We start from the raw sequence: 25547 nt of genomic DNA, 5'->3' as shown, positions 1-25547 counted from the left end.
GATTGATGGAAACCAGTTTAAGAACCAGATGATAAAAAAATGATATTGTTTCATTTGTCGCATAGTAAATTTCATTTTTAGGCAATTGACACACCAGTTGCTCAAAAAGAACATGTGAGTATGTTCAAAGATGCCTAAATAAATGCTGGGATCAGCTAGCACCGTTTGCTAAAGGGGATCAGCATGGAGCAAATGGAAGGCTATTGAATGTGATTAGAAAACATTATGAGCAAAAATGACTGATATAACCTCATATTTTACTTGCAAAAGCAATGATTTTTGTTTTCTTGACATTGGATTGTGTGCACTGCATATATGAAAAAAAGACTATTCAAATGATGTTGCACTTGTGCAATGGTTTCGAACAAAGAGTAAATGAAAATCAATTTCTTGTTCACACATAATGCATTATTCCTTTGAATGTAGTTCTGTCAAAGTATAAAAGCCTAATAGTCACAGCCAATTCTAGCTTTTTATTGTTCAACTTTCACAACATACCGATTGGCAGACGATTTGACAGACTGGGAGAGCAATCGGCCCTCATTGCGGTACATTTTTCACTGTGCATGTTCATATTTATGTGTGCATTGATAGATCTACAGATAGATCTACAGTGGCAAATGAATTCAACTGCCTAACAATACCATTCTAGGCCACTGTCCATCCTGTTTATGAGTGTTTGCAGACATGTTGCCATTTTAACTGATTGAATGTACTGTACCTGTAATACGCTCCAGCACACCCGCGACCCTTATGAGGATAACACGGTTCAGATCATGGATGTCTATACATTGCATTCATGTACACGCACACGCACACACATGCACACGCTCACACACACACACACACACACACACACACACACACACACACACACACGCGCACGCGCACGCGCACACGCGCACGCGCACACACACACACACACACACACACACACACACACACACACACACACACACACACACACACACACACACACACACACACACACACACACACACACACACACACACACACACACACACACACACACACACACACACACACACACACACACACACACAATCACACCAAGGGGCAAGTTAGAGTGTTATAACTCTTTTTTAGAGTGTTATAACTCTTTTGGATTGGATTAGGTTGGATTGGATTAGCTTTTATTAGTCTCGCAATGGAAAAATGTACACTCTTAATAAACCAACAGTACATTTGAACAATGTTTTTAGTTTCTGAATATTCCGATTGAAACATTAGCACACTCAGAGTACATTCCGAAACCACCAGACAATTTGGGAACTGGTCTTTCGGGTGCAAATCCAAGCGCTACTGTTCTTGGTCTGGTTTTCTGTAAAATAAATTAAAACATTCCTCCAAAAATACAATTTACTCTCTAGAGTTATAGTTGGGGAAAAATAATAAGATGTAGCTTGACAAGTAAAAACAAAGTTTATTTTCCAGAGGTTCAGACATCAGAGAGCACCACCAGCTGACTCTGGAACAGGCAAACTGCAGAATACATGCAGTTCCCACTCCGGTGACTTTGGGGGAAACACCACTTCATAGAAAAACTCACACATTCTTTCACCACCTGTTCTCCACTCAGAGGAACACAAGTCAATGTAGCCAGACTGTCTTTTATAAACCCTTTTTCCAAACGCTCCCATTCTTAATGTATCTGTAATTTGGCTCAACCATACCATCGATTGGACCGGACTATGCCCTCCAATTTTGCTGTTCTATGATATTGACGAGTAGACCAATGTCATCCAGGCCGCATATTATTTAGGGCTGGACTATCAATAGAAACGTCATTGTGTGTACATTTTAGCATAATCTTTAAACTATTCTAATAAAGGAAAATCAATGAGTGTGCAGAAAGGTGCACTGCGTTTTCAAGATCCCAACATTGTAAACGTAATCTGAATGCAATGTTGCTTGCGCAGCAGGCAGGTAGAGTGTCACGTGCAAGTTGACAGCTGGGGCGGGGCCTCCGCTCCCGACCTTCGCAAGCTGCTGTCAATCTCCTCATCACAGACACTGGGACAATTAAACTAGTCACTGGAATATACCCAGTGTCGGATGATTACGACGCCTCTCCCGTTTCTTGGACTTCTGTCAGTACGAGTGTTTGCTTCGCCCGAGGTGTTTATTGGCCGCGATCGGGTAAGTCAGTTACTTTTCGGGATCGCGCGCTGTTGCACCCCCGTATGCCATTTTATTTTTCTCTGAGCTTGTTAGTTTGGACGAATCGCCCCTGCCTGCCTACTCGCTGTGCTCTGTTTTGTGGTTTATTGCATCACGTTTATCCGGGTCCGTGGAATCATCGGACCCGCGCCTTTTGTTAGTAAATTCTCTGCCAGCACCTACGTCTCTGCCGCCTGCTTAGGGATCCTACCCCTTCATTAATGTTCCGACGAGTCAGCTGCTCCTGTCACGCTCGGAACGTGACAGTATCATCCGACCACCATGAATCCCGCTGACAGAGACCGGATCGGAGCGTGCTAGATCTCGACGGTCGGCTACTTGCCGAGGTTACGCAAGAAACCGCTCCGCTTTGACTCGTACTTTCGGGCAACCACTTGGAATACCGCCGGTTCTATGTGATGCCGTGACGTTCGGTCCCGATCGTCCTCGGCTTACCATGGCTGGAGACCCACAATCCGGCTATTTCGTGGGACGGACCGACCATTCAGGGATGGAGCCGCCTCTGCTATGCGCACTGCCTCAGGTCGGCCGCGGGCGGGTTTTCGTTATCTCGCAGCAACCGCCCTGAGGTTATTAGCTCAGAGGGGGTCCCGCCCTGTTACAAACGACCTGCGGAAGGCGTTCAGCAAGCGCCGCCTCAGCCCCGCGGAGGCCAAATACAACGTGGGCAACTGGGAGCTGCTTGCTGTTGTGTAGGCTCTACAGGAGTGGAGGCACTGGCTCGTGGGGGCGAAAGAGCCGTTCACCGTGTTCACCGACCATAATAACTTGGCGGTCATCCAGGCTGCCAAGAGGCTGAACTCACGCCAGGCACGGTGACTGCACTTCCTAACCCGGTTTTCCTTTTCCCTCACATTCTGCCCAGGGACCAAGAACGCGAAGCCAGACACCCTCTTGCGGATCCATGAAGCGGCAGGGAAAGAAGATCACGTAGAGCTTGCCCGGCCGTCAGGCGCTCCAGTGGGAGGAAAAACGGAAGGTCCAGGAGGCGTTGCAAGGTTCCGCACCCACCCCCAGCAGGGCTGCTTAACGTTCCGACCAGTCACCTGCTCCTGTCAGTACATATATACAGTACATAATTCTGCCATTTCTGGGTGTGCTTTAACCTGTTTTATGAAACTCATCTGAAGTGCAATGTAAAACACGCAAAAAAAGGAAACTGTTTAAATATGAAACTTGAGTATTTTTAAAACATCGGTAGAGGGAATGTCAAAGTCAACTAATCTACCACTGACATACTAATGGAAAATTAGCATCAACATGGGGAGTGATGTTCTTTCAAATTTGATGAATAATCTCACACAAACGCTGCGGGAACACATTCATAGAGGAAAACAACACTAGTCAAAACGTCTGTGTAAGCTCTCAGTCGTACAGGAGTGGTCCATCGATGAGAAGGTTTCTTCAGCCGTCATCTGTACAAATGTGAAGGTTTCGGACGTTTCGCCTCCTATCCAAGAGGCTTCGTCAGCGAACTAAAGTCTGACTGGTCGTATCGGCCCTATTTATATATCCCTAATGTCCAGACATGGTGGCGCCGGACACAACTATGATAGGTCCCTACAACAAAATCCTTCATTAAACCGGTCTGGTGGGGTGAGGTTCAATTTGGATCGTTCATACAATAGCCTGCTTAGGCAAAACAGGTTAGGCGACTTTCGTAATGCTGATGAGGGTCGTTATGCTGATGAGGTGATACCGGTGGGAGTGGGGGTAATAGGCCAGTCGTTGGTCAGGAATGTAGGAACAATCAGTGGGGCCACAGGGAGGGGTCCTCTGCCCCCCCAACCTGAGAGTAGGGACCTATCATAGCTGTGTCTGGCGCCGCCATGTCTGGACATTAGGGATATATAAATAGGGCCGATACGACCAGTCAGACTTTAGTTCGCTGATGAAGCCTCTTGGATAGGAGGCGAAACGTTCGAAACCTTCACATTTGTACAGATGACGGCTGAAGAAACCTTCTCATCGAACACTAGTCAAAGGCACAGCGTTTTCCCAATCTGAGTAAATTTAATTTTGTCTTCTTATCTCATTGTGTATACTTCATGGATGCATGGCACCACACTGCTCCTAAGAGGCCAACACAGATATAAGCCATTAAAGATATAGCTGCAACGGAAGAAAAATGGAAGAGATTTGAATTCAACATGAAAAATTCAACATGAATATTTTTGTAAGTGATTTCAATCAAAATATCGATTTCGTTCCACAATCGTCCATACATATTTTTTACCTCCATTTAAGACAAGACTTTAAGGCCACAATGTGGGCCAACAACATGTAAGGGACTGCAGCAATGGAACAATGAACCCCTTAAAGCTTTTTTTTCAATTTCGCAAGATGGAGGTGGCTAGCAGCAGATGATTTTTAATAGCACGCTTCATGGTTGTGATTTTAATATGCCCGCTAATTAGAACACTGCGATGTTAGTATTTTCACGGTTGCATTTTGTAATTAGAGAGAATGATTGAAGTGTACAACACAGTATAAGTCAAATGGGTGTGATAAACTGAGTTCTACACAGGCTCCTTGGCATCGGAACAGCGTTTACCCACTCTGTATTTTGGTGGCCACGAGCCCTACTGGCTTTTGAGAGCTCCAATGCAAGATGATATAACACCCACTCTCAACCAAGATGTATATATCTGAATTCCTAAATGTCACCATCATTATGCTGTCATGTATCGTGTTATGTCCAGCTTTAATATAGAATCAGTGCCTCTAGAAAATATGCCTGAAAAATAAATCAAGTAAATACATAAATGACTCATGAACGTTATGACTTGTACTTGGATGTCCTGGGTTTGGTGAGGACAAATCCACTCGAAACACCCTGGCTGCCAATTCTATACAAAATATAAATCACTGCGGGAAAAAAAATCAACAATAGTGACTCCAGATGGCAAAGGATTGTAGTGGAAGGCATGCAAGGACCGCGTTGTATACACAGTGCAAAATCAGTCTCTCAGGAGGTACAACTGGTCTGCATTTTCTGCGAAAAACCAAGTCCAGCCAAAACACATGTGAAACAAATAAAAGGAGAAAGATGACAGGGAGTGCATGTTGAATGAACACTGAGTCACAGTGTCAGGAACATTCCTGTACACTATCAATCACTGTTTCTGCACAAACTGAAATGCCAGGTCTGCTCCTCCTCCTCACCCAAGCCGTGAGTCCATTTGAGTCCATTGACCAATAGAACGTGACGAAAGCCAAAGAATCCACAGCAACTGATTTAGTTTTTCATTCTAACAGTATCCACTCAAGCCCTGTCTATGAATGAGGAGTGTTCCAGGACTGCTGACCATAAAGGCAGTATTTCAAAATTATGAGATTTTGCCTTCAGTGTGAACCCGACTATCAATCAATAGTATTAACTGTCATTTGACTCATTCAATATGCAAGACAAGAGATGTGGGAGACAATGTATGGCATGTTTCTGCGGTTAAGGTTGGCAAGTGAGCAAATGTCGTCAATTGCTGTCCCTCCCTCTGCATGTGAAGGGAGCAAGTATAAAGCCTGGTCTGAACACTGATTTTCTTTGCCAATTCAATAATTAAGAATGGTTTTATCATGAAAATAGGTAAGGCTGAGTCCTCTCTGTTCAAATACATGTGCAGGAAGTGAAAATAAGCATTGAGCTTGCTATGCATAGATTAAATTGCAGGCTCAAATGTTGCAAATGAAGGTCCAGAAACTAAATCGTCAGCAACAGTTTGGATCTAACACAGGCATGGGCAAACTATGGCCCGCGGGCCACATACGGCCCGTTAGGCTTTTTAATCCGGCCCACCGAACCTGCCCAAATTATAGTAAAAACAGTGTCTGAAACTCATGACAAAAATTTAGCGGACAACAGGGCAGATAACTGAAAAGTTGCCTGCCCCATCTTTCACAACTTGAAGGACAATGAGAGAACTAATCACATTAAAAAACATTGTCACAAAGTATAAAGTTTTTTTTTAATGAAGAATGTACCTACTACAAATGCTACCTTGCTTAATTTACGGTAAATGTGCATGGCTAGATTTTGCTGCAGTAGTCGATTGTCATTGTGGTGCACAATGCAACGTTTGCATTATTCCTACGAGCCACTAAGCCCCTTTCATAAGTCTCACGTACACTTTACAGTCACGGTTTAATGTAAATTTACGTTTTGTAGCGTCACATATGTTGTTAGCTTCTTTTGAATCTTTCTTCTGGGATGAGGTTCTGTGCATCTATTTTGGAAAATGATATGCAATTGCACGACTTTATAACGCTTGCGAAAGTCCAGAAGAAAGCAGCAGGCTTCTGATTGGCTGTCGTGCCGAGTATGCAAATTTCACTGCAGGTAGCCTATGTCTGTGTGCTCGGCGACGGTATAAGTGTATTGTTAGCGCGTGAAGGCGAGGGCGTCAGTGAGGAGTTTGTTGAGCGCGCGGTCAGGACAAACCATCTATGATTTGGTGGAATTTTAACACAAGTAGGTATTATTGAGCTTGAATATTTCGTTGTGGAATAATATGTTTTGAATGTTGAAAGTAATTCCATTTTTCAATAAATGTTGATTTCTTTAACTTTGCCCCTTCAATGAAAACCTATTAAAAACAGACGCAATCTTGATGAATCACAGTGCATATGTTATTTTAATCTATTTCCATTTCATCCTCCAAGTATCTGCGAAATAGTATGTAAACGCCATATTCCTTGAGACAAATTTATTAACTGATCAGGGATATTTTTCACATTTGAAAGACAGTAAATAAATTGGGTTCTTACTGTGCTACGACACTACATTTAAAGGACAACCGGCACCATTTTTTTGTGTTTCCCACTGACATCAGAAAAACGTTTTATAGCATCTAAAATACCCAAAACAGGCAGGCTGATATTTTTAGTTAAATGAAAAACACCAATAAAAATGACTTCAAAATGAATCCGGAAATGGCCAGTTTCAGAAGATCCCACCCCCTTGTTCGTGACGTCACGGCAAGACGTCTTGCCTTGCTCGGAGAATCAAAACAATGGCTTCAGATTCGGAGAAGATGTTTTCTTGTTACTCATCCAGTTATGAATATGATTCAAATAGTTCTGAAGAGGAAAGCATAAATGTTTGCAATTGATTCAAGGAGTCCTCCCATATCAATTCGAGCCGCCAATGACAGCAATGTAGCACCCAGAAAATGCAGAAGATTGCGCCCAAGCTCCGTTGGAAATGGGCTGATTTGTCAGCTGGGAATTTGTGTCAGCGAATATCAAATAGTTGTCTTGGTGCAACACACAACGATTCACCATGGCGTTATTTATGTGTTTTCCTTCTAATTTCGCCATCAACACGGATCAACACGAAGTTTTCAGACTAAACAAAGTACCGCAAAATGCATTGTGTGTCGCTTTCTCGGTCAGGGGCGGTCCAAACGTGACATCACATGGGTATCGTCATCAACTCGAAAACAAGACTTCGTGAATATTCAGCGCAAGTCTTAGAACGTAAACTATAGCTATATGCTGTGGAATCTTTGTAAAATACGCTCAGTCAAACTCATTTGAAGTGATTTTATAAATTATGGACATAACTTGTCTGGAGGCGTAGGTTGTCCTTTAATGCTTTAGGTTTAGTAATTCCGGCCCAAACACTCCCTCCAAATGCTCCTGGCCCGGCCCCTCTGTCAAATTTTAGAACCCAATGCGGCCCGCGAGTCAAAAAGTTTGCCCACCCCTGATCTATCTCCTCAACAGGCAGATGATCAAGCAGTCGGTGTGAGCACCCTCACTTTGCAGTTTGTCTTCCATTGCCAATTACCGTGTATTAACACATATACTGACCATGAGGACGTTCAACCATCTGTCTAAAAAATATTGATTAAATAATAAGAACTAATAATCATAATAATAATAATAATAATAATAATAATAATAACAATAATAATAATAAATGTAATGTATAAGTGCCTTCCAAAACACTACTTCTGTTCGACCGTAATTTTGTTTGGTGTCGTCTTCGGCTGAACACTAGCCTGTGATGGGGTCTTCTTCGGTCCCATAACAGCAAACGTATCCGTGAGAACAAATCCTTGAAGACAAAAGACATATGCACTCATAGAAAGGGGGTGTGGAAAAGTAGTCCGGCAGCTACAGTGGCACTGTTCGGCCATGTGGGTTGGTGTTCTTCCGCTGAAAATTAGTCAGCTCAAAACTAGTGCGCCAGCCATTGTGGCACTCTGTGTGTTTCCCAAAAAATAGTTAGTATGCCAAGATTATATTCTTGCGAATTTAACGTTCATTTGGCGAAAAGTTCGGTAGCTAAAGCGTTTGTAAGCCGAGGTATCACTGTACTTGTTTTTCCTTGCCATGACATTGTTGAACAATGTAGAAAGGATTGAACCATCATCAAAAACTATGACCTTACTTCAAACATCCATCCATCCATCCGTACCGCATTAGGGTCGCGGGGGGTGCTGGAGCTTATCTCAGCTGTCTTCGGGCACGAGGCGGGGGACACCCTGAATTGGTTGCCAGCCAATCACAGGGCACACAAAGACGTACAACAGTCACTCTCACAGTCACACCTAGGGACAATTTGGAGTGGTCAATCTGCCTGCCATGCATGTTTTTGGAGTGTGGGAGGAAACCGGAGGACCCGGAGTAAACCCACGCTGGCCCGGGGAGAACATGCAAACTCCACACAGGGAGGCCGGACCGGGACGTGAACCGGCGACCTCTGCACTGTGAAGCCGGTGTGCTAACCACTCGACTACCAGGCCGCCTACTTCAAACATGTTTCAAAGAAATTAAATATGAGCGAATATTATATTTTTGGTTCCTATTTTTATATCCGACTACAGAGAGTCTAGTCCCTCACCAGTCATGAACCGCACTGCATGTCACTGACTTGTGCCTGCATGAGTGTGAAAATAAACCTCCCTACTCATACCATCTGTTTCTGGGATCCCCCCGACCCCCTTTCTCGCAAGATGAAGTAAGGGTCTCAAAGAAACCCGTTTTGAAGATTTGAATGACATCAAGATGGTCACGACAAAATCCCACAAAAGGTCATTTATGGGTAGGTTAGCAATCCGCAGCAAATACATCTTTTCTTGGCAGATTCTTTATTCAGACAAAAGCATTCGATCTGATTGCCTGTAATTTATCACTGCAGTGTGACCACCGATGAACTGAGCAGGTGGTGAGCATAGTTATGACAACAATGTAGCCAGCTAAACACATCAAAGCAAACACACCTGTGACAGACCCTACTCGGACCCAAATTTGCAGAGACGGAGAGGAGACACTTAGTCTAGACAATAAATTATGTCAGGGATTTGTCACAGTCTGCTGTTGCAGGGGGAGGGGGTACCAGTTAATAAAAGGAATTGAAAAATCAAAGCTTTGGAAGTGTGTTGCCTTAAATTAGAGTGCATTTAAATGAAAGTTGATGCCGAATTTGGACATGAAATGCAATGCATGCAAATTACAATTCCAGTGTCCTTTGCCAATTTGTCTTACAAAATAACAAAAGAAGAGAAGGGTCTGGATCTTGCATAATTCTTCTGCGAGTAACGTATTCATTCGTTTTCTCTCCTACTTGTTCTGATTATTGTCACAGGATATCCAGGCTGACTTCAGGCAAGGCGGTGTTTAAACCCTTGGCAGCTTGCCACTCAATCACAGGGCACAACAAGACAATTTCACACACGTGCACGCATGCACACAAGCATGCACACAACGTTTTTAGAAAGTCACAAGTATTCAACACTCACATTTCATGCAACTGTATGTACGGTAAGAAAGATTATGTTGCAAAAAAACATCTTATTTCTCAGATGAAGTTGAGGTAGAACAAACAATAAAATTTTCTCATGCAAAAATGTAAGCCATTGCTGAGTGTAATTTATCAGTCTGAATTTAACATCACTGAAAATCTTTTCCAACACAACTTATTTGAATGGTGTCAAGAGGGATTTGTCCTCTTCATATGCCATCATGCACGCTTATACAAATACAAGAAAAATGTATGTTCTTTAGCCTGCAACTCACTTTCAATGGAAAATGTATCTCAATGCCACATTCACTTGAACACACATTCTAATAACAGTAGTCAACTGCGATGCTGAAAGTCAAAGTCAAAGTCAGCTTTATTGTCAAATATGCTAATATGTATGACATACAGCACGGATGAAATTACTGTCCTCTCAGACCCAGCATGCAAGGCACTTATGACTTTAATAAACATAATAAACATGAAAACGGCAATTTGCCGGGAGAGGGGAGTTGCTGCGTGTTCACGTGCCGCCATCTTGGGAAAAAAACAAAAACAAAACAAAAATAACAAATACATCAACAAATACTGAACATCTGTCATCCAAAATTTTCACCCGAAAAGGAACAAAACAATTAGAAATAGATGAAAATAATAATATTCACATATTTAGCTGTTGAATGCATGGTGATTGAGAGGTTATGACTTCCTCAAACAAATAGTTATGAGTTTAAATGTTGGTGTTTTCTGTTCTGTGTGGAATTTGCATGTTCTCCCATTTCTTGCATGGTTTCACCCATGGCTCACTTCTTCCACATATTCAGCTCAACAATGACCCTGATGAGGACATGTCCAAGGATATTTCCGTATTACCAGCCATATAAAGTGTGTTTTATAGGTGTAAAAATAGTTTTTGGGGAAATCCTGCAGAACAGGTGCCTTGTTAGCACTGTTGCAAACATTCTGTTATTATGTCTTAATGTGGAAATATATACTCCCCTAGCTGTCATATAATGACAATGAAAACTGTACTCAGTGCCAGTCTCAGCTATTGTTGATGGGGCTGAGGAAGTATGAAATAATAGTTGAGACCACATGGATATATAAAAGCCATTCCACAGACAAATTGGAAACAAAGACCCAAAAAAATGAGGTAATCTTTAAGAATGCACTCAGTCACGCAACTCACGCACATGTCGCATTTAAACCACACTGTGCTTTTCATTCTGTTGGTCATTTAACACACACACACAAAAGTATGAGATTATGCATTATTTATTTATTTTTATGGCCAATGCTCAATTCGCCTTGAATGTCTGAAAACTAAGCGCTACAACAAACTGGGCAGACAAGGATTCTGTGTGATGCTGATCTTTTCCTCATTTGCAAAAACACAGCTGTATATAATGAAAAACATGTAATTGTGATCAAGCTACCACAGAGAAAAAAAAACATTGAAGGTTATTATGCACAAGTGAAAAGGAGTTTGAAAGCAAACATCAAGGTAATTGGCACCGTAGTAACCGGATTATCGTAATAACCAGGTAGCGTACTAACCGTAATTTATTATACATAAAAGACTTGAAATGAAAATTGTATTGTAATAAGTAAGCAGTACTATCAATATAACCGATATCGATATAACGAGACTTTACTGTATTATCATTGTTATTGCTATTGTTATTATTGTGATTGTAGTCTTATAAAATTACACATTAACATAACATAACATAACATAACATAACATAACATAACATAACATAACATAACATAACATAACAAGGTCTGGAAAATGGATGGATGGATGGATGGATGGATGGATGGATGAGACAAAGACCGGATAATCAGAAATCAGTATTTCATCCTGATGAATATTGGCATTCAAAATATCCATGTCAATATGGCACTATCAATTACAATGAGTGTTGAGCATCACTATTTTTTTTCAGTAATGTCAACATTGAGTCCCAACGTGAGTTATCCTACTTTCATGATCACATATGGTGGTCGTACACATCGAAGCCAAATGTACTTTTGTTATTTTATTGTGTCTTTATTTATGTTTCAGCGGTAGCTTCAGGTTGTGCAGCACAATTTAACCATTGACAATTCTACCGTGTCCCCCGCCCTTCAGGTTAAGAGACTGGGTGTCATCCTTGATAGCACACTATCTTTTCACTCCCACATAAATAACATAACCCGGTCTGCATATTTTCACCTCCGCAATATCAATCGTCTCCGTCCCTCTCTCACCCCTCACACCACTGCTATCCTCGTCCACAGTCTCGTCACCTCCCGTATCGATTATTGTAATTCACTTCTTTTCGGGGTCAATCAAAAATGTCTCCATAAACTCCAACTAGTCCAAAATTCCTCAGCCCGGATCATCACAAAAACCCCCTCATTTCACCACATCACTCCTGTCCTCCAACAGCTCCACTGGCTCCCTGTTAAACTCCGTATTGAATTCAAGATACTTCTGTTTACATTTAAAGCCATCCATAACCTTGCCCCCCCCTATCTGTCTGACCTAATTCAAATCTCCGTTCCTACTCGGGCTCTCAGATCCTCTTCCTCCCTCCACCTCTACACGCCCTCTGCTCGTCTCACAACGATGGGGTGCAGAGCTTTCAGCCGCTCCGCTCCTAAACTCTGGAACTCACTTCCACCCAACATCCGCAACATTGACTCCCTTCCTACTTTCAAATCTCACCTGAAAACCCACCTCTTTAAACTTGCTTACATGGTCTAATTTATTATGATGTTTTATTATTTATTGCTTTATGCATGATTTTACTGTTTTGTGTGTTGTCTTTGTTGTAAAGTGTCCTTGAGTGTTCAGAAAGGCGCTTGTAAATTAAATGTATTATTATTATTATTATTAATGTAGAACAGCGTGAGGAGCAGTGCGCTACATTTTCCAAGTAGTCTGCCCATCACTCAGGATAATAACATTAAATGGAACAGATTTTCTCCAACAAATAATTGCCAGTTAAAGTGGCCTGTGTGTTTAAATGGTGCAAACTTCAGTAGAAACGTGACCCTTGGTAATTCAAGTTTCAACATTACTTTTTTTTAAATAGTGGCTAATGTGTCCCAACACCCTGGTCCACTTGGTGCTTGTCATGACGCTCAACCTGCCTGAGGCTATGGCTAAATTTATCCCATGCACAAGCATTCACAATCATCATGGTGGGATAATATTAACCTTACGCTTCCCTGCATGCAGATAGTCATGTGAAGTTTGACCACAAAGCATCTGCGGCTGTCACTTCGCTTACTGCCCAAGCATTCCATATTCCACACTCCCAATGCTAAGCATGTCCCACCTACCATGCCGGTCTTAAACCAACTGTCTTTCCACTTCCATGCTAAATCTGACCCCAAAGTGCAGGGCTCATTAGCATTGAGGACTGAGAGTGATCATGGTCATGATAAGCGGGTGGAGAGTAGGACCTTGGCCAAATGTGGATCAATACAGACGATTGAAGATTTTCTCGAGCTGTTAGAAGTAGAAAAGGAGGACAAGCTTGATGAATTGTTACTGCTGCCAAATTAGGTCAGATCACATCCCAGGATGAGCTGACATCATAGTGAGTTTTTCTTATCATGTATGACATTTGTCATTATTGTGTCAGAAATAGGCTGCAAGCGTACATGTAGTCATTTACTATTCCTTTTCAAAAGGAACCTTGCTGTACAAGATACAGTGGCAAGCACAGATTTGCGAAGTCGGCTTATGCAAATGAAATAAAGAGGTTGAAGTCATCACAAAGCGGAAAGCATTGGAGAGCAAAGAAAGTGACAGAGTAAACGCACACCGTTTCTCACGACCCTGTTTTCTTGCGGGGAGAACCATGAAGAAAATATCATATTCATAAAGCACATGGGGTTCTTCCTTTTTTGTTGTGTGTTCACGTGACATGGTCACACTGACGCCTAGTGGCAGCACTGAGATAAAAATGATCAACAGTGTGGAAACCTTGCAATTGAACAAACTTTGGCACAGCATTCAAGGACTGCGGGACTGTTGTGTCACCAGCTTTGTTGTATTAGTTGACAGACGCCATGTTTGCAACACATGCATGTACGCGAGCGCAGTCAGAGCAAATGGCTGTGCTGAAGGCTATGATGCTCTCTCTGTCGCTATGTCTCGTTCACCCCCCCCCCCCCACCCTCCCAACCTTTCCCTCTCCCTCCTCTATTTTCCCCTCCTGAAGTCTTCAACCGGTAGGTGAGAAGACCAAAGGTGAGAGGAAAAACATAAACACGGTATTCATAATGCAAGAACGACAGTTTAATTAGACAAATTCTTACATTAACAGCCTTAATGGTTGACAGAACCAAGAGACATAATTTGATCAAACCTAAAAGTATTTTACGGCCATGCAGTGTCTTTGAAATGTCACAAGATGGCGGAAAAGGCAAGGTTAACGCCATCATTTGCTGCTTGGTTTACACTGGGAGCGTACCAGTAAATTTTACTGAGTAAAATAATACCAAACCATCCTGACTAGCATTTTTGAAAGCTCTTCTGTGTCACACTATGGCAACACAGACAGAAGTAATATCAACCTCAGATCCTCTTCCTCCCTCCACCTCTACACGCCCTCTGCTCGTCTCACAACGATGGGGTGCAGAGCTTTCAGCCGCTCCGCTCCTAAACTCTGGAACTCACTTCCACCCAACATCCGCAACATTGACTCCCTTCCTACTTTCAAATCTCACCTGAAAACCCACCTCTTTAAACTTGCTTACATGGTCTAATTTATTATGTTTTATTATTTATTGCTTTATGCATGATTTTACTGTTTTGTGTGTTGTCTTTGTTGTAAAGTGTCCTTGAGTGTTCAGAAAGGCGCTTGTAAATTAAATGTATTATTATTATTATTAATGTAGAACAGCGTGAGGAGCAGTGCGCTACATTTTCCAAGTAGGTGAGAAGACCAAAGGTGAGAGGAAAAACATAAACACGGTATTCATAATGCAAGAACGACAGTTTAATTAGACAAATTCTTACATTAACAGCCTTAATGGTTGACAGAACCAAGAGACATAATTTGATCAAACCTAAAAGTATTTTACGGCCATGCAGTGTCTTTGAAATGTCACAAGATGGCGGAAAAGGCAAGGTTAACGCCATCATTTGCTGCTTGGTTTACACTGGGAGCGTACCAGTAAATTTTACTGAGTAAAATAATACCAAACCATCCTGACTAGCATTTTTGAAAGCTCTTCTGTGTCACACTATGGCAACACAGACAGAAGTAATATCATCCAAGTGATGCATTTTTTTTCTGACATAACCAAATTATTTCAGTGTTGGTTCGAAGTTGTAATTGTAGTTGGTCTCTTAATTTGACCCCAAATCTGGGCCACAAATGTCAGATGTGATTATGTGAATTTATATCCATAGGATCCTTGCAAAGATTTGAAAGGGTTGTCAATTAATGTGTATCGTTTTATTTAAATTTGATTAAAAATGTTTAAAATATTGATGCAGTTTGAGTTTTATTTAATCCCACAAAAAATGGCAATTAAAATCAATAATGATAACCATATTTATACATTCAGTTAATTAAAATCATACATACTCTGCATTTATCTATCATACTGCATTTATCTAGCCGCTCACTGTCAATTCAAAGAATAGACCCATAGCACATGCATTAATTCCTGCACTGTGTGTGCGTGTCTGTGTTTGAGAGAGAGCAAAGTCACCACTATTCAGTATCCTTGATTTAAGGCCAGCCTCTTCCGTTCGGCCCGACGAAGGATGTTGTGTTGTGGTGGGCTGACACAGGCATCAAACACTGAGGCAGGGGACCTCTGTGGTGATGAGGAGCAATGAGGCCAACCTTTGATGTTTTTTACACAGAGAACATCAATTGGGCCTATGAAATACTGTGCCGTTTTGCTCTATGCCACGCAGGAGTGCAGTTTCCCGCCTTGCCCTTCTGCCCTCATCCTCAGTGTACTAAATGGCCACAAGTGAAAGCCTTCAAACACCTCATTTTATCTTCTTAAACTGTCACATAGTAACTTACATATGAGTTAAATACACAAATATAAATTAAAGTTCAATTTTGCACTAAAGGAACACCACCATTCCCTTTACCATCGATATATTTTATTGCACATGTTCTCCATCCATCCAATTTCCAGACCGCTTTATCCTCATTACGGTCGCGGGGGGTAACACTAGAATTTTTTTCCCCAGGTCATGATGAAAGACAAATGATAAAAGAAAAGTTTAATAAGCGGGTTAATACCTTTCTTTTTGACGTTTTCACAAAAAGAGTTTGAAAATAAAGAATCTATTTCTTGAATGAGACTCAGTACCATATCAAATGTGAGGGTTCTATTAAAAATTCTACCTTCACGAGAAAGAGTATGAATGTTGACCTTAATTCACCAATTTAGTTATATTTCTGTGATTGTAGTGGATCAATGTTTCATATCCAAAACAATGTTTATTTTCGCAACAGAACGAACTTAAGAAATTACGCATAATGTCAGGAGTAGCTACATCTCCTGATGCTGGACAAATATAAAGTCAAAACTAATTTTGTACAAGTAAACCACGTATGACCAGAAACTACTACTTTGTTTGACATTCAGATTTATGGCTGCAACCTTTGGCTGTTCTTTGCCTACAGCATGGCTCTGTGGGCAGGCCAGACTTGATGAAGGATGTCTTAATTATTCGAAAACACAGATTTACAGTTACTAAAATGAAGGGCAACAATCTAGAAGCACATTTCGAGGCCCCCCACAGTTCTCCACTGACATTGTCCAATATTATTATTGTCTTCTGTTAGATCAAAGAAAACTTGGCTCTTCTCAAATTTACACTGACTCCTCTATCATGTCTATCATTGCTGAGTAACGGTGTCCAATATATTCCACGCAGAAATAATGTTTTGCCAGTTATTTTGTCAAAATAGTTATTGATAGCCATGAAGAATTCATAAAATCAAGTTCAAGCAGACTGTTGCGAAGAGTGCAGACTATCACCAAAGTCAATCATTTTAAATATGTAATATCATACTTTCTAACTTTGAGTAAACATCTCTCATTGTCTTCAACAGCAAAAAAAAAGTTATTTGGAATTTATAATAAGAAGCTACAAAGTAAATAATATGATATGAATTAAAAAAAACTGAATAGTAAATAAAACGATTTAGGAGACCCATTAAAATATACCAATAAGTGCGCTTACTTGTGTTCCAGATTTTATTTATGATTATTCCTAGTTGTATAGTATTCCCACAAACTACATGCTTATTTTAAGGTTAACAGTGTTAATGATAACAACCCCCCCTTCTCCTCAAAAAAAAAAAAACAAAACAAAACAACACATGTACTATTGCAGTCTGTGCAGTTGATGAAGTTTTCTTCAGCCGTCATCTGTACTTATTTGAAGGTGTCGGACGTTTCACTTCTTATCAAAGAAACTTCGTCAGCAAACTAAAGTCTTACTGGTAGTTTAGGCCCTATATATATATATATATATATATATATATATATATATATATATATATATATATATATATATATATATATATATATATATATATATATATATATATATATATCCCTACTGTCCAGACATGGCGGTGCTGGACTGCTATGATAGGTCCCTGCTCTCAGGTTGGGGGGAGCAGAGGACCTGTAGCTGCTCCACTGATAGCTCCTATCGTTCTGACTAACGACTGGCCTGATTGCCCCACTTCCACCGGTATCACCTCATCAGTATTACTAATCCTATGTTGCCTAAGCAGGCTATTGTATGAACGATCCAAATAGAACCTTACCCCACCAAACCGATTTAATGAAGGATTTAGTTGTTTGATGAAAATTACTTCTTTAGTCTTTTTTTGAGAATTTGTTGAGTCTCCCCAATGTACTGTTCTTTACAATTTTCATTCTTACAATGTATTGAATAAACATACAATACATTGTAAGAATGAAAATTGTAAACATTGAATGAAAATTGAATAAACATACAATGTATTGAATAAACATACAATAAAAATAATTGTATTGTAAAGTCTGCTCAATATAAAACATGAGAGAGCAAATTGGAAACACCCATAAATACAATAGAATTTTTTTATATTATATTCTGCATGGAACATCATTAGTTTTAAGTCTAGACCACCTGTCATAAAAAAAAACGAGATGAGGGCATCCGTCAACATGAAATATTGTACTATAATGAGGACTCTTTCAATTATATTGGGTTCTCAGTCTTGTACCGTTTTGTAAAGAAATGAGGGATTTCACACTGAATTCATCTTCTCTGTCAGAAAATCAAGGATGCATAACATTCAACCACAGTGCATGCGTGAGTATTGGTTTTCTGTTGAGGAATGGAAGTGAATGACTAATTTGACTATTTAAACCATAAATATCTGCTATATGCATGTGCATGTGTGTGTGTGCATGTGTGTATGTAAAATACAAAATTGTTGCTGCAATTACAAATTGCAGCAACAATAATAATATGATTTTGGCATTGAACTATAATTAGTTTTCTCTAGTGTATGAGCCGTCAGAGAAACATACAGAAAGCCTTGCATTGGATAGTGGCAAATTAAATATGTCACACACTGTCTCGACTGTTTTTTTATTTTTTACCCTCAGAAAGTGACTTAGCGTCTCCTTAGAACCAATTAATTTAAACTAGAAGTAATGATATAATCAGCGGCCATGACTGTGTCAATAGATTTGATAAGTAAAGTGGAACCTGGCGTTATTCCTCACCTGCTCAGACTTGGTTGGAAACAAGGGCAATTGTTCCACTGGGCTTGTCTGCGATAGCCTGTCAAACAGGAAGAAAAACAGATGTTAAGACCAGTTATTCATTTTGACTCTACGACTAATTTAAAAAAAAAGGGTTACAGAACAATGATGTCATATATTTCTGACGGACCAACGGCACTGGAGCAAGAAAACCGAAAGGAGAAAAAGTCTTACATGTAAAAATGTGCCATTAGACATGCGTACACAGATTCACTCTGACTCGACATACTTGTCTGCTATCCTTAAAGGACAACCGACGTCACTTTTTTGTTTTTTAACTGACACCAGAAAAACGTTTTATAGCATCTAAAATACCCAAAACATGCAGTATGAAATTTTTAGTCAAATGCAAAACACCAATAAAAATGACTTAAAGTGTCCAAAATCTGCAAAAAAATGAGCTGTGAATTGGGCATTTTCAGAAAGTCCCGCCCCCCTTTCGTGACGTCACGCCAAGACGTCTTGCATTGCTGGAGAATCAAAACAATGGCTTCAGATTCGGAGAATATGCTTTCTTGTTACACATCCAGTTATGAATATGATTCAAATAGTCCTGATGAGCAAAGCATACATGTTTGCAATCGATGAAATAATTTATTTGGGCCATTTTGAGGCATACGGGTGGGGGGGGGGTGTCTCAAAAAGAGGCAGAAAAAAACAGTACAGAAAAATACATTGACGTGATGGAAAGACGCTACAATGCGTTTTTTTTTACGGTGAGGAGGCGGTTCTTTTCTGACGTCACGTACGGACTCGTCACCAACTCAAAAACAAGACTTCCTGAATGTTCAGCGCGAGTCTTAAAACGTAAAATATAGCTATATGCGGTGGAATCTTCTCAAAATACGCCCAGTAGAAGTCACGTGAAGCCATTTTACAAATTATGGACACAACTTGTCCGGAGACGTCGGTTGTCCTTTAAGTCTATTTTGACCATGACCAGAAAGAGAAACATTGTCTGTTGCATAAAATTTAGGAAAGATGAGCAAAACAGTAAACTGTACCAACGTAAGCACTGCCTACTACAGCTACTGAAACAAACATGGATAAACAACACTGGAAATACCTGTGAAATATTCATCCCAATTAAGACTCATTACAGCGTGGTGTTATTTAATATAGCCACAAGGGGGCACAAGCCAGTGTCTTATTGTGCCGGTCCCAAGCCCGGATAAATACAGAGGGTTGTGTCAGGAAGGGCATCCGACGTAAAAAAAAATTGCCAAAACAAATATGCTAATCAAACCTATGAATCCCATACCGGATCGGTCGAGGCCCGGGTTAACAACGGCCGCCATTGGTACTGTTGACCTTCAGGGTGCCAGTGGAAAATGGACTACTGTTGGTCGAAGAAGGAGAGGAGGGAGGTGTGCCCCGAGGAAAAAAGAGAAATGGAACGCCAAGAGTATAGAACTAAGAGTAGGAACTTTGAATGTAGGAACAATGACAGGTAAAGGTAGAGAGCTGGTTGACATGATGCAGAGAAGGAAGGTAGACATACTGTGTGTCCAGGAGACCAGGTGGAAAGGGAGCAAGGCTAGAAGCTTAGGGTCAGGGTTTAAGTTGTTCTATCATGGTGAAGACAGAAAGAGAAATTGAGTTGGGGTTATCTTAAAAGAGGAGTTTGTTAGGAATGTCTTAGAAGTAAAAAGAGTATCAGATATAATGATGAGTCTGAAGCTAGAAATTGAGGTCGTGATGTTCAATGTTGTTTGTGGGTATGCCCCACAAGTAGGATGTGAGCTGGCGGAGAAGGAGAAATGTTGGTTGGACTTTGATGAAGTCATACAGAACATCCCGAGAAGTGAGAGGGTTGTAATTGGTGGAGACTTCAATGGACATGTTGGCACAGGAAACAAAGATGATGAGGAGGTGATGGGTAGGTTTGGACTCCAGATGAGGAACGCTGAAGGACAGATGGTGGTTGACTTTGCTAAGAGAATGCAAATGGCTATTGTGAATACTTTCTGTCAGAAGAGACTGGAACATAGGGTGACCTATAAGAGTGGAGGCAGAAGTATACAGGTAGACTACATTTTGTGTCAACGGCGCCATCTAAAGGAAATCAGTGACTGCAAAGTAGTGGTTGGTGAGAGTGTAGCCAGACAGCATAGGTTGGTGGTGTGTAGGATGACGCTGGCAGTGAAGAAGATGAAGAAACCAAAGGCTGAAGTGAGAACAAAATGGTGGAAGTTGAAAAAGGAAGAGTGTTGCATGACATTTAGGAAGGAGGTAAGACAAGCACTGAGTGGGCAAGAGGTCCTTCCAGATGACTGGCAAACTACAGTGAACATAATCAGAGACACAGGTCAGAAAGTACTTGGTGTATCGAGTGGAAGAAATGTAGATAAGGAGACTTGGTGGTGGAATGGGGAGGTGCAGGAGTGTATACAGAGATAGAGGTTAGCAAAGAAGAAATGGGACACTGAGAGGACGGACGAGAGTAGACAGCAGTACAAGGAGATGCAGCGCACGGTTAAAGTAAAGGTGGCAAAGGCCAAACAAGAGGCCTATGATGACTTGTATGCTCGGCTGGACAGCAAGGAAGGTGATACTGATCTTTACAGGCTGGCGAGACAGAGAGACAAAGATGGTAAGGACCTGCAGCAGGTTCGGGTGATTAAGGATAGAGATGGCAATGTATTAACAGGTGCCAGTAGTGTGATGGCAAGATGGAAAGAGTAGTTTGAAGAATTGATGAATGAGGAAAATGAGAAGGAACAAAGAGTAGAAGACGTGACTGTTGTGGACCCAGACATAGCAAGCATTAGCAAGGATGAAGTGAGGAGGGCGATGAAGGTATGGAAGTGTCTTGGAGAGGTGGCGGTGGTGTTCCTGACTGGGTTATTCAACAAGATCTTAGATGGTGAACAGATGCCTGAAGAATGGAGACAAAGTGTACTCATGCCCATTTTTAAGAACAAAGGAGATGAGCAGAGTTGTACTAACTACAGAGGAATAAAGTTGATGAGCCATACAATGAAACTCTGGGAAAGAGTAGTTGAAGCAAGACTAAGAGCAGAAGTGAACATTTGTGAGCAGCAGTATGGCTTCACGCCAAAAAAAAAAAAAAAAAGAGTATGACAGATGCAGTGTTTGCTTTAAGAATGCTGATAGAGAAGTACAGAGAAGGTCAGAAAGAATTGCATTGTGTCTTTGTAGATCTGGAGAAAGCGTACGACAGGGTGCCCAGAGAAGAGCTGTGGCATTGCATGAGGAAGTCTGGAGTGACGGAAAAGTATGTCAGAGCGGTGCAAGACATGTATCGTGACTGTAAGACAGTTGTGAGGTGTGCTGTCGGTATGACTGAGGAATTCAAGGTGGAGGTGGGACTCCACCAGGGGTCAGCTCTGAGCCCCTTCTTGTTTGCTATGGTGATGGACAGGCTGACAGACGATGTTAGACAAGAATCTCCTTGGACCATGATGTTTGCAGATGACATTGTGATCTGTGATCTGAGGAATGAAGATCAGTCGCAGCAAGAGGGAATATATGTGTGTGAATGAGAGGGATCCAAGTGCAAGAGTGATGCTACAGGGAGAAGAGATAAAGAAGGTGGAGGATTTTAAGTACTTGGGGTCAACTGTCCAGAGCAATGGAGAGTGTGGAAAAGAGGAGAAGAAACGTGTCCAGGCAGGCTGGAGCGGCTGGAGAAAAATGTCAGGTGTGATGTGTGATAGAAGGGTTTCAGCTAGGATGAAAGGAAAAGTGTATAAAACCGTGGTCAGACCAGCCATGATGTTTGGACTGGAGAAGGTGCCGCTGAAGAAAAGACAGGAAGCAGAGCTGGAGGTAGCAGAGCTGAAGATGTTGAGGTTTTCTTTGGGAGTGACCAGGTTGGATAGGATCAGGAATGAGTACATTAGAGGGACAACTCATATTAGAGGCTTTGGAGAGAAAGTCAGATAGGCCAGACTGAGATGGTTTGGACATGTCCAGAGGAGAGAGAGTGACTATATCGGGAGAAGGATGCTGAGCATTGAACTGCCAGGCAGGAGACCGAGAGGAAGACCCAAGAGGAGGTTTATGGATGTGGTCAAAGAGGACATGGAGGTAGCTGGTGTGAGAGAAGAGGATGCACAAAACCGGGATAGATGGAGGACATTGATTCGCTGTGGCGACCCCTGAGGGGAAAAGCCGAAAGGAAAAGAAGAAGACAGTGTGGTGTTATTTACATTGCTGTGTTGTGTTGTAGGAAAAAAAAAACAATATTTTTATATCAGGTAAAAGTGGATTTGAAAACACTGTTTCTGCTTAGGACAAAAAAAAATACATATAAGATAAGATAAGATAAGATAACATTTTGGTCTCACAATGAAGTAATTCCCAATTCACAGCAGCAAAGTTCCAAAATGCCCAGGAAATAAATTAGAAAACTGATATATTTTAAGAAGTATGTGTATGATTATACATTTATATTTACTCAATCTAAATTTAAGAGTAGTTCACCAAGTGCCGAACCAAAGGGTTAAATAGAATCATGTCGGTAGTCTTAATGAGACCAAAACGCCAGCCTGTGAACTATTTAACAAAAGACACATGGGCCATGTCAGAGGATGTAGTCGGCAACCTTACTGTCTGACTTAAGCATGAAACGATCATGCATAAAATACCAGCTGGTCTCAAACCAGTGGCACTGGCACAACTGTCCACTTTAAAGACTTTTCCTCAAACCAGGCCTTAATCTGTGAAGTTTGGTTGGCGTGAAATGCAATCACAAAGACAAAGCAGGTGCATAATGAAACATTTTTCATTGACAGTTCCCGTAGGAAAACAGATGAATGGAAAGTGTTACACAGTACAGAAAAATAAGTTAAGAGGAATTGAAACGTGACGTGACGAGGAATTGAAATGTGGAGAGCAGCAGCTGAAAAACATGGAAAAATGAGCAAATGTCAGCTTGAGTTATGGCATTTATTTGTCCATTTGTCTCACTTATTTCATTTCAAATGCAAAACCAGCAAGGCGTTGAGTTTTCTGTTACCTGTTACAGGTTGATAGCAAACTTGGAATGCTTTTCACATCAGTATTAACTCTTTGACAAATTTCCAATTTATTTCTGGTGTGGAAAAAGAAGAAACATATGCTCTGAGATCATGTGCAGAAACTTGATGCCTACTTGGCATTAACGTTAAAATACATGACATGTCAAACATGTCCCTGGATTACTAAACAGAAAGCAAAGCTTCACTTGAGGTCAAAAATCAAAGTCAGTCATATTTAGAGCCTTACAAATATTCGTAATGATGACCAACGGCTGTTTCTCTGTGTACATACGGAGCCCCAAATTGAGTCCAGGAATTTGGGCTGCATATTTTTTTCTTCCTTCCACTGCACTGCAAGGGCAGACTTACGTGTGAATTGACAAACAATGCTGCTTCCTGTCATTCAAGGGAGGTGAAGCTAAAAGCGCCCTTCCGGGGTCACTTCTCGCCCAAATAATTTGAATACATTGATTTCACCAAAACATTTTCACATTCATTTCTGTCTCTAAAAAAGGTTATAACAATAAGACTGAGAGAAGCTCTGACAAACTGACGAGAACTCAAAATTAAGTGAATTCGCAAAACTGTTCAACCTCAATTATGAGGTTTTGGATTGGAAGGCAAATCCAATCCAATCCAATCCAAAACCTCACAATTGTTCGCCACTGTGTGGGATGCGGGGCAGAACAATGTGATTTTAAAATTTATATTTTCAGGTCTATCCCTGAGTGCTACTCAAAGATTTACATCATTTGTCAAACAACAACAACCAAATGAATGCAAAGCTCATTGAGACAAAATTTGCCGGAAAATACAACCTTGACCTCTTTCAGTCACATCTCTCCCAAGTGAGATAATATATTCTGAATGTTGACGCAAAAAAAATCAAGACCATTCTTTGAGAGGCCCTGTTATTAGATAGAGTTGAAAAAGGACTGATAATGATGTTTTTAGCGAATAAAAAACAGAAGTTGTCAGTAGCAGTGACAACTTAACATAGCTGCCCTCTGACTTCAACCACTCGGAGCCCATTGATAGACCATTCATAATTCAATTGGCGGCAGTGAGGTCCCTACGTACTGATCAACGACACAATGATTTTTGCTCTTGTAAGTTTTGTGTCGTGAACTTAACAAAGTCCAATAACGTTGTGGACAGTTAAGGCACAGGATGTCATTTTGAAACCTGCCTGACTAAGCTTCCGTTCCACTTTGAATGAAGCGAAACAACATGCAGCAGGCTGTGTCACAATCGCGTCTGACACTAACTCACGTAAATCACCCAACAAGCGGTGTGTACACGGCAGCCTTGTGTCAGGTGCACAGCTACCCTCTGAGATTTATTCCATAGAACAGCAATATATAATTACGTATATGAGGAGTGTCTAATTCCAGCCAATTTTATATATTTTAGACTTTATTTGTGTTTGGTTGAAAGAAGGCTCTGTATATTGGAAATGTCATACCAAGGATTTTCAATTAAAATATGAGCTGTCCAGTGAATAGGTTTTGATCAGGGTAAAGGTCCAAACTTCAAAATGTTTTGCATTGCGAAGCCTACCACAAAACAAAATCAATATTTAAAATTTCATTTTCATTATTTTGTGTTCCAAAAAAACCCCAAATATATATTTATATATAAATTCAAACTCCAAACAGGGAGAACTCACGACCTCTGCACTGTGAAGCCAGCGTGCTAACAACTCGACTACCGGGCAGCCCTTATGTGCCTCGATCATAAATTAAACTATTTTGATCCTATAAATGAGCACAATGAGATGCGATGGTACCTCAAATATTGTTTTTTAA

At 41.0% G+C, this 25547-nt stretch overlaps 1 protein-coding gene across 1 annotated transcript in view; it reads right to left on the bottom strand.

Moving 5' to 3' along the window:
* tspan9a (tetraspanin 9a) overlaps nt 1-25547 on the bottom strand; it is a 239831-nt gene that overhangs the window by 185540 nt on the left and 28744 nt on the right. The window contains exon 2 of the mRNA XM_088997135.1: nt 18716-18773. The gene's annotated coding sequence lies outside the window, so the exon portion shown is untranslated. The remainder of the gene's footprint in view (nt 1-18715; nt 18774-25547) is intronic.

Source organism: Hippocampus bargibanti, linkage group LG05 (assembly GCF_051943395.1).
Source record: "Hippocampus bargibanti isolate YZ-2025 linkage group LG05, ASM5194339v1, whole genome shotgun sequence".
Taxonomy (NCBI): domain Eukaryota; kingdom Metazoa; phylum Chordata; class Actinopteri; order Syngnathiformes; family Syngnathidae; genus Hippocampus; species Hippocampus bargibanti.
This window is presented reverse-complemented; position numbering and strand designations above follow the sequence as displayed.